General features: G+C 40.0%; 1 long non-coding RNA gene across 1 annotated transcript; it reads right to left on the minus strand.

The window, feature by feature from the left end:
- Positions 1-2,794: 2,794 nt before the first annotated feature.
- On the minus strand, positions 2,795-14,344 carry LOC120884481 (uncharacterized). The gene is made up of 2 exons (XR_005726927.2): positions 14,117-14,344; positions 2,795-4,802 (listed from the first exon to the last, which is right to left on the minus strand). It is a non-coding gene; the product is annotated as an uncharacterized LOC120884481 (long non-coding RNA).
- Between the last annotated feature and the right edge of the window lie 619 nt (positions 14,345-14,963).

Consider the following 14,963-nt stretch of genomic DNA (forward strand, 5'->3'; position numbering starts at 1 on the left):
ATGCCAATTAGAATGCAAATTATTTCACGAAGCACTATGAGGACCCTCTCTCTCGGAGAAACTTCTGAACAAAACATTTCAATAGTGCTCTTTAGCTTTCCCTTTCTGGGTGGAAATTAGGAGTCGAGTACAATATGATTCATAACATCATGGAACAGTTGCTGTGGGTGGACACACGTCATTCACATCCCCCTTACAGGCCCAAGGCTACACCCTCTTACCTTTTACTTCCTCAACTTCTCAGTGGGGTGCAGCAACCAAATCACCCTGTGCAGTTTTGAATTTTTAAAACTCCAATAGGATAAAAAAAAAAATTGACTGTAAAGACAGAGCATAAGAATCAAAAGCTCCTATCGTAAATTATCTGAGTGTCATACCAGGCAATAAGCTCAGAGCACGAAATGTCTTTTCTATGAGTTGGATCTGTCTCCACAGCCCATCCAATTTATAAGTAAAGGTGATTACAGCTCAGCACAACTCACGGAGAGCATTAAACCAGGATGAGCATAAGCCACTACGATCATGATTAAGTCATTGTTTAAAGTGAGCCCCCACATCAATGGGCATGACTCTTCTTATCTGGGGGTTCCTCATGTGTCCAAGGTGGCTAAAAAGATCTCCTCTTTGCATCTCTCATGTTCTTAAATATTAAGGACAAAATGGGGGATCTGAGAACTTCAGAGTGGAGACAGGTTCGAAGGATGGTGGGCCAGGTTTGAAGGATGCTCTGTTTCTGCTGGAGGAGTCTTAGCTCCTATGTGTAATGGTGGTGCCGTGGCTGAGACCCTTCCCAGTTTTCACTGCGTAACATCCCCTCAGACTGTGTGGCTTCAATGCCTGGCAATGAAAGTCAAAATAGTGAGGGCAACTACAGAGAACTGACTTGACACCGTCTCCTCAGGTATCAATCTTCCTCCACTTCAAAGTCTCACCTGGTGTCACAGGAACAGTGATGATCAAAGGGCTTCTGTGGGGCAACCAAGACAAAATGTGGACATTTATATTTTTTTCCTTTTAATTTTATAAAAGTCTACATCCATGAGACCCAAAATCAGGGAATGACATTCTGACCAGCCAATTTTCTCACTGCAGCTTTTGTAAAATGAAATTTTCTTTGCTTCCTATTTTTATGCCGTCTTCTGGTGTTGCTGGCACAAGTAACAATCGTACTTGGTGCTTCTGTCATGCTTTTTATCCAAAGATTTCAAAGTGCCCTACAGCAGGGCTAGGAGGAAGGTCAGCTCTGTTGTCCCCAGCAAGTCTATCTGTAGGGTGAATGCCGAGAGGTGACGTGACTCAGACGCAGGCTCTGCAGAGCTTCTGGGACAGAGGAGCTTCCTAATTCCTAACTCAGTCTGCTTGTCACTTGTCCCAGGTGACGTGGCCTCTTTTCAGGGATGAACATTAGGCCCAACATGACATATTATGAATACCTAGTGAAGTGACTGACCCCAAGGAGAAACTTGAAAGGCAACCAAAAAGAAGTTTGATTTGTTTCTGAGAAGTCATTTTCTATCCTTAAAAATTGGACAGACAAGCCTAAAAAGCTGGTGCAAATCTACTGGGTGAAAAATGGCTACCAGACTTCAGTACTTGAAAATATCAAAGTATTGACAAGGAACCCCAGCAACAGGAATCTCATACTCTGCAGTTGGGAATGCAATTAGTACAACCACTGGGGAAAACAATTTAGCACTGGCTTGTAAAATTGATCAGGCACAGACATTCCAACACAGCAGTTCCACTCCCACATGAAAACTCTAGAGATAAATTCTCACACATAGGCACCAAGAATATGTGCATACATTCATGAAATGGAATAGCCAGTGGTGAAAATGAATGAATTGTATCTCCCCATAAAATATGAATAAAATGTATACATAGTACTTAATGAAAAAAGCAAGACAGAAGAAGAGATAAGATGAATTTTTGCAAAGCTATTTCTGTACAGTTCAAAAGTATAAAAACTAAACATATGCTAAGAGGCACAAACATATACGTGATAAAACTTGGGTTTTTTTTACAAGCAAAGAAATAATAAAAGCAAAAGCAGGATGGTGGTTCCATCTTGGGAAAGTTGGTGCTCTCTGACAGGGGGAGGGACTCAAAATAGTGGTATATTCTAGCTCCTACGTGTTGGGTGATGGATTCATGTGATACCATCCCTCTTTAGAATTATACATATGTGACACATATTTTTTCAAGAATTTCAAAAAAGTCAGTGCAGATGATCTCAGAATGGAAGAAATAAGACGCCTTTACAAGAAAGCACAGACACTCACCAGGAGTGTGTGTGCACATGTGTATAGGGTTTAAGGTGTTGCTTAAACACTAGAAACATATAAATTTTTTGACTCATTATTTTTAGAATACTTTCAAACTGTAAGTCAAGAAAAGTATTTGAAACAAGTATGACACAAAAAAGAGTTATCATAGTTTGTCAAGAGTCTATACAAATGAGAAGAAAGGCATTTCAACTCAATAGAAATCCTGAAAAAAAATGTATGAAATAATTTCAGGAAAAATCGACTTAGAAAGATATGAAAGAGACTTGAACTTCAATAGTAAACAAAGAAAGAGTATTTAGGACAACTTTCCTTTTTAGCTATAATATTGGTAGAGATTGAAAGAATTCTCAATGCTAGCAGGAGTTAGTGGAGTGGGCATCAACATTGCTAAGGACAGCCCTTCTGAAGCATTTTAGAGGGAGAATTCAGTAGCTGTAACTAAGCCCCTACTTCTTAGCCAATAAGGTCCTGGAAACTTCTTCAAAAATAATCATTAGAAACCAAAAGATATTCACAACTGCATTATCTTTAATAGCAAAAATTAAATGCTAAACAATAGGAGAATAGTTAAATAAAGTACATCCTCAGTGGAAATTATGCAACCATAGCAGTGATGTTTTCAAAAGCTATTCATTGACATGGGAAAATGTGGGCATGCTAGATAAAAATCAGGATATGGAAATGTTTGTAATGCAGTTTTTGATCTATAAAATATATGTATATACCCACACAGAAAAAATATCACAGAAGTTGTTGAAAAGTTTAAATAGTAGCCACTATATTATGAGCTCATATGTAGCTTTTAGTTTCTTCTTTATCCCTTTCCATAGTTTCTATAGGCAATTTTATCATTAATCAAAACATATGAATATTTTTTGAAATAATAGAAAGTATCTACAATAGAGAGGCAGATGTTTCCTGTATGTAACATGGCTGAGTCATAAAGGGTCCATTCTACGGTGTCCAACTGTTCCAGTTTGCCCAGAATTCTCCCAGTTTCAACAAAGAAAGTCTCATATCCAGTCAAAGTTTTCCACCCTGGGAAAACCAGGTCAGTTGGTCATCCTATGATTGACATGAGAGTCTCATCAGAGTGCAAAGATTTTCTTTAAATTGCAGCCATGATCTTGATAATTCCTTCAGTCTCCCTGGAGAGATGTCTGCTGCAACCTTGCAGATTTTGGAAGATTTCTGGAAAAGTCACATCTTAAGAGCTTGTTGAAAACAGAGCAGATTGCATAAATACTAAATAGGCTGATTTAGCTACATTATACAAGCTTTGAATGTTGCATGCACTCAAATAGGTCAGGGAATAAGAACTCGCTCATGTCTCAGGAAAGAGGAGCTTATTTATCTCTCATTTCGTCCTTTGTGCTACATATATTCTTTCCTTTTGCAGACTGGGAGTGGCAGGTGTATCATGTTCCTGGAGAAAAACTGGGTAGGTTAGGGCTAAAGCTATAGGAAAGAATAAAGATTCAGGTGAGAACTGCCTTTACCTACAATACCTTTCTTACACAATAATGACAAATCCTCTCCAATGCTAAATCTCGAGGAAGTTCCTCTACATCTTTGTTTAGGAAAGCAATCTGAAATTATTTTAGGACTAGGATACTGGGTATGATAACAGGAATCTCTGTGTCACAGAGAAACGCAGTAAGTGGCAGATGAGGGGGTGTCAGGGAGTCAGAATGCCGACCTGGGAGGCAAGCATTTTTCACTTCCCAGCTGTTTGAGTACCTTGGGACAGTCACTGAGCCACTCTCTGTGCCTCCATTTCCTCATGGATAGAATGGGGGTGTGATAGCACCTACCTCATAGCCTTGTGAGGATTCCATCTCTTAGGAGGTAGTGAGAGCTGGGAGCAGCACTTGTAAGTGGGTGCATAAGAGTTTGATCAGGGAGTGCTTCCAAGTTCAGTCACACGAGCAGTGAAGAGAGGGAAGCAGAACTGAGCAGAATAAGAGGCTGAGCTGTGGTCAAGTCTTGACAAAGCCTCTTTGGGATGCTCCAAAATGTCCAGAGTTAGGCTAAGAGGTGGGCCTCCATACTCCTGCAATAATGTGTAAGAGGGTCACCTGGAGAATTCAGAGGGACCCTGCAGTGAGGCAGCCATGAGAATCACTACGAGTTCTCTTCCTGCAGACCCAGGATTGGGATCTAAAAGCCAACTTTGCATTTGTGCCCAGGCTACTCTTCCCACAGACTTCTCCCAGTCCACAGCAGAGCTGAAACAGATACACAGACACATCCTTTCTTGGGAGATGGGAGACTAATCTGATAGCAGATTTTGTCTGGAGAAATCCTAATGGCCTTGCTGAACCTTCCTTAGACTAATCTGATAGCAGATTTTGTCTGGAGAAATCCTGATGGCCTTGCTGAACCTTCCTTAGACTTCTCAGTGGTGTAGAATGTTTCCTCCCAGGCTTCTCTTCCTTTCTTCTTTACTCATGACAAGCCTTCTCTGGTTTCCTGGATATTGGTGATGAACACCATGATGTGCCACTCCCATTCCTATTTAGGAACAAATGTGAAAGTTTGCTTTTTTGTTTAATCCCCTTTAATTTTATTATTTGATTAAGCTTTCTGTGCTTCCAAAACCAAAACTGAAAAAGAATAAACAAACAAAAATAAGGATACTCAGATTTCAAGTGCCCATCCAGGAAGGCAAAAAAACAGGGTAAAGATATTGTTGTAGAGGAAAGGAGACTAAAGAAACCTGGAAACCCACTGGTTCAGGAAGAAAAGTAAATCTAGCCAATATGGCAAAACACTAACAATTAATTGTTGATCTAGGTCAAGACTATTGTATTACTTTTTGAATTGTTATGTGAGTTTCGAAAGTTTTCAAAATATAGATTTAGGGGAAAGTAAGAAATGGTTCCTTATGAAGTGTCCAGGTCTTTGATTCTTATCTATCTGCAAACATATTAAAACATAGAGACAACCAACAGGACCTGAAGGGGAGCCCATAAGTCAGGCACTAAACCTGAGCTCCAATTTCTTAAAAGTAAAGCAGAAAGCAGCAGAGGGAGATCTCTGGGGTTTGATATATTATTCATTTCCAATGAATTCTAGACAGAGAGTTAAAAATATGACTGTGAGCCCTTGGACAGAAAAGCAATGATCACTAAGAGACAACATATGTTCATTAAGAATAGGTCATGCAAAATACACCTCTTTATTCCTCCTAGTTGGGAACATCAAAGACATAATGCAATCTAATTACACAGTGTTTGGAAAATATGATTCTGTTGGCTTTATGATTAGAATGAAAAAATATAGCTGTTATTAACTGAGAACCTCTTCTGCTCTACTCCTTCTTTTGTTCCTTTGTTCATTCATCCATTCAGTGAGTATCAATCCTACATCTAGCACTGTGCTAGGAAACTACAAAACCCCATTAAAATTAAGGAAAACAGTAATGTCAACTTAGACCTATAGAAAATTTATAAAGACATTTCTAAAGTGTGGCCTAGGACCAAAAGCTGCAGAATCACATATGGTACTTGTTAAAAATGCACATTTCTGGAATCACATCCCAAACTTACTGAATCAAAATTTCAGGAAATGGGACTTGGGATCTGAACAAATGTTCTAGGTAATTCTTTGGCACACTCAAGTTTTAAGATGTCTGTAATTCTCTCTTCTCCTAAAATTATAAACATCTTAATCATGAATTAGGGAAATTCCAATATAAACTTGGCCTATCAAACTTATAAATGAAGGAAAGTTGGAGATAAAACTGATAAGCCATATTAAAAAATCAAACTTGAATTAAAAGACCTTGGAAAGGAGAATGATGGAATGAAATTAACAATATACAACTTAATAAGGTTAAATGTTAAATTTCGCATCTAAGTTCAAAGAATCAACTACTTAAATACAAGGTAATAAAGTCCTAGATTGACAGCAGTTCACTTGAAAAAGATTTAAAGTTCAATGAGAGTAAAAAAAATGGGATATTATTTTTTTTTAAAAATATTCAAATTTAAGGATGCATTAATAGAAATTGAAATTAGGGAAGGGGGGGCAAGGTTGTACCCGCCACTTTCTGCATTGGCAAAGCACTTCTATTTTTAAATATTTAAACACCTATTCTCTGATGTGGTCCATGTGGTCATGGCTTGGTCTCCAGGGAAGAGCTACTGGGAAATGGGAGGTGGGGCCTAGTGGAATATCCCTAGGTCATTGGAGGCATCACCTCAAAGGGGATTGTGGGAATCCAGTTTCTGCCTTTCTCTTTTTACTTCCTGGCTCATGAGGTGAGAGTTCTGTTCCACCATACACTCTTGCCGTGATGTGCCACCCTTGCCAAAGACCCAAATCAATGACAACAGTCTTGGACCAGAAAATTCAAAACCATGCAGCAAAATAAACCTCTTATTTTTACAAATTAATTACCCCAAGTATTTTGCTATAATGACAAAGAGATGACAAACATAATTTATTCTTTAAAGACATTGTCAAACTAGAATGTGTCTTAAAAAAAAAAGTGACTAGGTAGTGTAGTATCTTATAGCCACCTAATGAGGAATATAGACTGTCTTTCCTAGCAAAGTGAAGACTCATGAGTAATGATAACTACTTTATGGTTATTGTATTAGGAAAGAAATTGACTTTTTTTTTCTATATGGCCCCACAGGAAATACCTGAGAACATTGGAGCAGCTATAGGAACACTATTTTGGGTTTAATGTAAAAAATAATTATCTAAAAATTGGAGAGCTCTCTGTAGAAGTACACTGTTTCCCTGAGTTCCAGCAGTAGGTTAGAGAAATTGCAGAGAGGATTCCAATCAATCAATTCATCAGCCAGTCAAGAGAGATGTTATGGTTGGAATATTTTCATCCCTTCCAAACTTCACATTGAAACTTAATGGCTGTGTGTGAAGAAAAACACTGGACTGTTTTCCCCTCTACTCTCACTTCACAATCAGCACAGAGGATTTCTATGACCTCAAAAGGTGTAGGAGTTTCTCCCTAGCAGCAAGCAAGCAATCAGTTCTGCAGCAGTGGACACTAGCAGGTCATCCTCTAATCCAATTTAATTCTGTCATTATCTACTTGGAAATAGCATCATATCTCACAAATTGGGGGCTAAATCCCCAACACCATCCCCTCCTTTTGGATGCCAGTCATAAGCCCTTGATTGTTTTATCTGCACTTCTGACCAAGTGGCTAAAACTCAGGTCGCCCACCCCTCCCTCTTCAGATTTAATTTGCTTGTGGGGGCCCAAAGAATCCAGGGAAGCACTGTCTTACCTTCACAGGTTTATTATAAGGGATATTACAAGGAAACAGATAAAGATGTGCAGATAACGCTGGGCTTCCATGTCCTCTCCACACACAGCACACTCCAGCAACCTCCACATGTTCAGCCAACAATAAGTTCTCCAAACCCTGTATTTTAGGGGTTTCAAGGCAACTTCATTCCATAGACATGATTACTAATACACTGGGAAAAGAAGCATGGCAAGGTCTGTTGAGGGCAGAGCCTTGCTTCACTTGAGAGGATGCAGAAACAAGGTACCATCTCAAAAGCAAAGATTAGATCCTTAGCAGATTCCAAACCTACCAGTGCCTTTATCTTGAACTTCCAGCCTCCAGAACTGTGAGAAATAAATTTCTGTTCTTTATAAGTAACATAGTCTCAGGTATTTTATTATAGTAACACTAAGATGAGAGGACTAAGATGAGAGGTTTTCTATGAGCCAATAGGGGTGGTAGGCTAGGAATGAGTCTGTTTAATTCAATCATTTGTATCTGAAATACAAAACATTTTTTAAAGGGGGGAAAAAACAAATGAAAGGACACCTGCATTACATAGGATATGCCCTCAAATAGAGATTCCATCATTTAAAATTCTATAAAGCATTATTTAGAATTTTGATTTCAATGCAAAGCCTTCAGATCTTCATCTGGTTTTATCAGTTACTCATCCTTCTGGAAGAATCAGACCGCAGTGTGTTTTAAAGAAGACAAGAATCAGAATTCCCAAGGCCTACTTCCAATGTTCAGGGGAAACTGGCCACAGTGAATCCACAAGCTGACATGGCCTTAATCTTTGAAGTCTGCTATTCCATCTACAGAACAGCCTACCTTACCAGAAATGGACAGTGGACTGAAGCGTAAGCAGCATGTAGGCTGGCGGGCGCTCTCTGGAACAGCTTGGCAAAAAGTCTTTATCGAAGTAAGGATAACGGTGATTAACTGTAGTAATCAGTTCCCCTCTATTGGGGCGGTTTACATTTAATTCACAAATTGGTTTGGGCATTTAGAAGCTGGATGAGAAGCAAAAGATACTCAGTTGGCCATAGAAGTTATGAGAGGGCATTAGATATACTGAAATTAGTGGGCAAAAGCTATAAGAAAGCAAAACCAAAGGAAATTTAGAGGGTGGAAAAGATACTTGGCTGGTGGGCATAAAAACTGTGGGAGCAGATGTACAGACCCTTGTCAGAGTTGCCTGAGGGCAGAGATAAAGTTCTCTGCTGCTAGGGGGATGTCAAAATAACTCCTTGCTAGAGCCACCTTGGATGTTTAAGCTAACTCTGTTCTTTGAACAGTATTTTAGTCTCTCACATTACCTGCTGTGCAGATCTCGAGATTGTCCTTATTTCTATGTGGATCCTATACAATATTCATCCTACTTTTCCACTTAGTTGAGGAAGCAAAAAGAATGTTTACTACCAGCAGTCTGGGACATAGCCCAGGCAGCTTATTATAAGCTCAATATTTCTTTGCAATCTCACGTAGTTTTGATCCTTAAATTTCGTGAGAAATTTGTATTCTCCTCCTTAAAAGATCTGTACTAGTTTTTATGCAAAAATAATGCTTAATCTATTGATTAAAATGAACAATTTAAGGGGATAAATGACATCGTTTGTTTCAGTTGCTTTTCATAACTTCTGGCCAACTGCCAGGTAATGCCTTGAGATGTGGCTCCATAGTTAGTGAGACATGGTCTTACAATATGCTTGTATTCATCAGATGTATCTGAGTGACTGTTCCCTGAAGATTTAAACAATGGCAATGGTTTTCCAGGAGAGAGAGAGAATATATCAGGTTCCAATATATCATCTGAATTAAAAGTCAGAAGACATCATTCTAGATATGTCAAGCATTTGTTAGTTCATGATAAAATTAAATACTTGCTATAGAACAATCGAATTTAATGTTCAAATCCAAATATGTTTATACATACATTTCCTATCTTCCTGCATTTTAAAAGTAATTATACTTTTATTTTCTTACATTAGTACCAAATGCCCCCCATAGTTTATTGTAAGCCTGACGGAACTTCTTTCACATAAACCTCACTAAAGAAACAATAGGGAAAAAAAGAGAGACAGAAAGCAAAGAACAAGGGCAATACAAAGAGAATCAAGGATGAGGATTGAACTGAAACTTGGTCAAGAGTTCTGTGTGGAGGAATTGTTTCCATTCAGTTTTATTTAAAAATTAATTATGACAAGAATTAAGTGTTTTATATACTGAAGTATCATTGCTGGTTATTAAAAGCAATTATTTATTAAAACCCTAATAGGAATTCGATGTTAAATTAAGTATCGACATCCAATAAATTAAATTTAAATAATTAAGTCTAATATTAATGGTTAGGAATTTCAGGAGAGGCAGAAGTCCACTGTGAAACCTACTTTTTATAAAAAGCTGTACATATGTATAATAAATATTTTAAAAGACTATGATTTTCCAGGTCACCGTTTTAGACCACGGCTAACATCTACTTTCCTTAGAAACTGGTTTGTGCTTCCCGGAGGCCATTACAACAAGCGAAAGTTATAGAGGACCATTAATGACTATGCACATCAGTTTATTCAAAAGCCTTTTCTGGCCAGTCATCTGCCCCAGGCACAATGATGAAAGAAGACCAAGACACACCCTGCCCTTCAGGATTCCACAGCAGGAAGAGAGTCAGGGACTGGAAACACCCGTCTGAAGGCAGCACCATACACCAAGGGGGAAATGTGTACAAGGCATGAGTCAGGAGGCTTGGAAGATTCTCACAGACACAGTGACCCAGGAGGACTCCAGGCAGAAGCACTCAGTGTGTGCAGAGGAGAAAAGCAGCATGGTATGTTGGAGGTAGACCTATCACTTCAGGATGACTGGGAGAGGTGGCGGGAAGTGAATTGTAGAGCAAGAAAAGAAATGGGATCAGGATTAAATTCATCTTCTCTTCTCTCCACATGACCTTAGCTGAATGATCTGACCTCAAGAAGTCTTGAATCTCCTCATCTATGAAGTTTCTTTCTAAAGTTATTATAAAAATGGAATGAGATAAAATAGTTGAAGATTATGGGCAAGGACCTGGCCCCCAGCACTCAATATAGACCAGGTGTTCGTGGAGCTTGGCCCGGTTAAGTAAGGAAGGGGGATCACAGGCCTGTGATCTTACAGGACTCCTCAAACCCACTACCATAGAAATGTCTATAAACTAGGAGCACAGCAAAGAGAAGTCTGAGAGCGGTTGTGCATTATGTGAGTGAGTAGGAGAGAGAAAGAGACCTAGACCTAGATTTGTAACTGCTTGTGTTTTTCCTCCACTCCTTGGAAATCCACTGTAGTTTGGCAAATGAACCTTCCTATATGAGTGGTTTCTGCTGTAGTGAAATACAAATGCTCTTAATAAAAGTCCTTATGCTAGTCCAGTTGAATATCTTCCTGGTTTTTGATACGACAGGCACCTTGATTTCAAATCTCACTGTACTCAAAAACATAACAACATAATAAATTGTTTGCCCAGAATCATTGGGGATTGACGGGTACAAATTAAGACTGATTCAGATGTATTATGTTAGGGGAAAAAAAAAAAGTACCATGAGCAACGAGACAGCATGTGATGTGACTTTTCAACATGGTGAATGACACTTGGCAAAGTTCCAAAAAGAGTACAGCACAGTGCTCCTTTGACTCACCAGGGACTTAAGTTCTGGGAGAATGCAGTTTTTATTAAAACTGTGCAATGCATGCTTTGTGTTCCTATGCGACATGAGTTAGGTGTTGGGCTCAGACAATTATAACCAGGTTAGCACCTACATGAAAGTCTGGCGGTGCATTCAAACCTCATGCTGGAGGCAGAATCATTCTTTGTTAGTGGGTTCAACCAGGAATAGCAGGACATCTAGCATCTTTGGTCTCATCCACCCCATGTCAGAGCTGTCCTCCCAACAGTGACCAAGCATAATGCCCCCAGCATTTCCAAACTTCCCCAGGGGTGCAGTACCTTTCCTGCTGAGAGCCACTGGTCTGCCTGACCCACTCTACTCCTCCCTTCCCGTCTCCATTTGTACAGTCCCCTTTCCCTCCACAGGTGCTTCCCAGGCTCTTTCCCTCCTGGTGCTCCAGTAGGGACCTGAATTTTGTTCAGCCCAGGCCCTTGGAAAGAAGAGCCTGTTTACAGAGCAGGAATGTCTCTGGATCACCTTAGTACCCCTCAGGAATCATGCAATTGGAAACTGAGTAAATGTTCACCAAGGCTGTGAAATCCATGACTTTAAAAAATAAAATAAAATAAAAAGAACAACTCTGAGAGCATGTAGATTGAAGATATTTTCATCCATAAAAATGGGATCTTTTCTGAAATATCTATTTCACCCTGAAGATAATATGAGAAAATGGACTTTGGGTAATCTCCTTTTTCCTCTTTATAACTTCATGTGTTTCTGCACAGACTCTAGTCTTTTATTCAATTGTTCAATACCAATTGTGTGCCAGGCTCTAAGCTATACTTTTCTTTGACAAATTCACAATGTATCATGAGAAACAGCAAAGTACAAAACTTGGTGTATTTAAATGTGACATTATGCCTCCCTGGTGGTACCAAGGGAAGGAGCAATTAATTCTGACTAAGGTATTTTCAGAAGATGGGATCCATACCTTCCACATATTATGATGCAGAGGTTCCTGTTTTCAGGCTCTCATAAAAAGGCAATAGTAAAGAAATATGTGATAAGTCTTTCAAAATAACCGAAGGCAAGCATTTCCTCAAATGTTTACCGTTACAGGTGTAATTTCTGTAGACAGTGGAGTGACTCAGGACATTTCCTGCAGACCTGAGATCAACTGCTAAAATTGACCTTGTAAATGAGATAGCACTATCTTAGTTCTCTTCTCAAATAGGTGATTTGAAATTAATATCATTGTTTGGCACTTGTGCCCTGACAAAATTTACCAGTAAAACCTCAATTCAAATAGTACATAAACTAGATTTTAAATATATCTGTTCTTTAAGGGTGGGCTGTGAAGATGGTGGTAAAAATCTCAGAACCTAAATACGTTTGACATGTCCAATACTTAAGAATGACAACATGGGCTGGAGTTGTGGCTCAGTAGTTGAGCACTTGCCTAGAATATGTGAGGCCCTGGGTTCAATTCTCAGCACCATAAATTAATTAATAATTAATTAATTAATTAAAGGTCCATCAATATCTAAAAAATATTTTTTAAAAATAATGGCAACATATCTGTCTCTCCCTTCTCTGTCCCAGAGTATTCCATGGCTTCTGGCATGACTGAGTCATGTCATGAACATTTGTTGAAGGAATTCATGCACATATACATAAATGAAATGATCTGTTTCCCTTTGTTTTGAGCTTCAGATTTTTATTAAAGCGAGTAAGCGTTAAGAAAGCAGAAAATATTAAAGAGAGGTTTGCTCTTCCCATCCTAGAGTGAATGCTGTCTTTGAGACACCGAGGACTCAAGGTCAGGGAACACTGTGACCTCCCAAACCTAGCACAAAGGTGGCCTTTTCTTCTATTTCTCTTTTTTCCTTCTCTTCACTGGTTTTATGAGCTAGTGCCAGCTGAGTATAGATGGTGCACGCTTTGCACTTGAATGAAACACTCCCTGCCCTCAGTTCTGGGAGCTCCACTCTGCTGCCTCCATCTGCTGCTTCTGATAAATGCTCATATTTTAAATATATTACGATAAGCACACTCCCAATGTGACTTGCCGGCCCTATCCAACAAACAACCCCCCTGGCACAGAGCCACTGCTTGGATGGAAAGAGTTTGGGCAGAGAGAAGACTTAGTTCCCAGTGAGGACAGATGAGAGAGAAGAGGGAGGAAAATGCCTGGAGAAGCGACTGTAGGCAAAGACTCTGGCTGTTTCCTACAGGTATATGGAAGCTCTCTGGATGCACACAGGCTCAGGGAATCTCTGAAGAGGGTGACATGTCTGAAGCAAGGAGCAGAAGTAAAGCTTAAGTAGCTTTGCTTTTCTTTGAAAAACGAGTTGAACATTCTTAGCCTGGTCGACTGACAACCCTCCATTATGAATAACCTCCAGGAAACTAAGATCCACAGGAATTTGCCTCTAGCCCTCGAAGCCTCCTCGGGCACATATACCATTTACGCCACTCTTCCAAGTGCCCCTGCTGCTTTCAGCTGGCAGTTGCTTCTTCCCTCGCAGTGTTTCTTCCTTCTAGCAACTGATCTCTAGCCAGAGGAGTCACCAACTGCATTGGGAAAGATGGAGTAATGTGGTGTGGAAGGTCTCCCTAAAGAATGTGGTCACAGCAGAAGCTGCTGGGGTAGATGTTATTGGCTCTCAGTTGTGGGATCATAGATTATTAGAGCTGGTAGGGAAGTTAGGGGACCTCTAATCCAATTTTCTTTATCCTAAAGGCATCTTAAATTCTCCCATTCCAGCCTGATCCCCTTCCCCCTGCCCATCTTCCTTCTTGCTTGTCCTCATTTCATAGCAGTTAGTGCATTTCTCTAGTCACTCAGGGTCAAAGTGGAGTTATACTTGACTCTGTGGTTTCTCATACCCCACATTTGGTCTGACAGTAAATCTTACCCACACTTCCTTCAAAACACAGCCAGTCACCTTCATTCTTGTCACCTTCATTGTTAAATCTCATCCAAGCCAACTTTGTCTCTCCTCTGGATCATTGCAGTGGTTTGAGAGCCAACGTGGGCCAAGCCTGACTGGCCACCTGTTTGGGTAAATGAAATTTTATTGGAACACAGCCATGCTCATGGGTTGACCTTGCCTGTGGCTGCTTTGGTACTACAGGAGAATAGTCAGGATGTTGCAGCAGAGCAGTCCGAGCCTGAACAAAACATTTACCAACTCCGGCTCTTTACAGAAAAAAACAATTTGTCAACCTGTAAAAGAGCCTATTGTAAGCTGGATGACATCATCACCCTGCTCAAAACCCTCTCCCTCAGGGTGAAAGTTAAAGTCTTCAAGGTCCCTGTATGAACTAAAGTCCCCATGGATGCTCTGATTTCACCATCTGCTCTTCTCTCCCTTGTTCACTCTGATCCAGTCACATGGACCACACCCCAACCCCTGATCTTCTCAAGTAAACCAGGCCTGCCCCTGATGCAGGCCCTTGCTTGTTTTCTGTTCTCTGTGCCTGAAAGGACCTCTGCATTGACATCTGTCTGCCTTGCTCACTCTTCACTCACTGATTACTGCCACCTTCTAGGGAGCCTTTGCTGACCATGATTTACTTATTTATTCATTTGGCACTAGGTATTGAACCCAGGGGTGTTTTACCACTAAGCTACATCCCCAGCCCCTTTTTTTACTTTTTATTTTGAGACAAAGTCTCCCTAAATCACCTAGGCTGGCCTCAATTTGTGAGCCTCCTGCCTCTGCCTCTGCCTCCCAAGTTGCTAGGATTATAGGCCTGCAC

The sequence above is a fragment of the Ictidomys tridecemlineatus genome, chromosome 3 (assembly GCF_052094955.1).
Source record: "Ictidomys tridecemlineatus isolate mIctTri1 chromosome 3, mIctTri1.hap1, whole genome shotgun sequence".
Lineage (NCBI taxonomy): Eukaryota > Metazoa > Chordata > Mammalia > Rodentia > Sciuridae > Ictidomys > Ictidomys tridecemlineatus.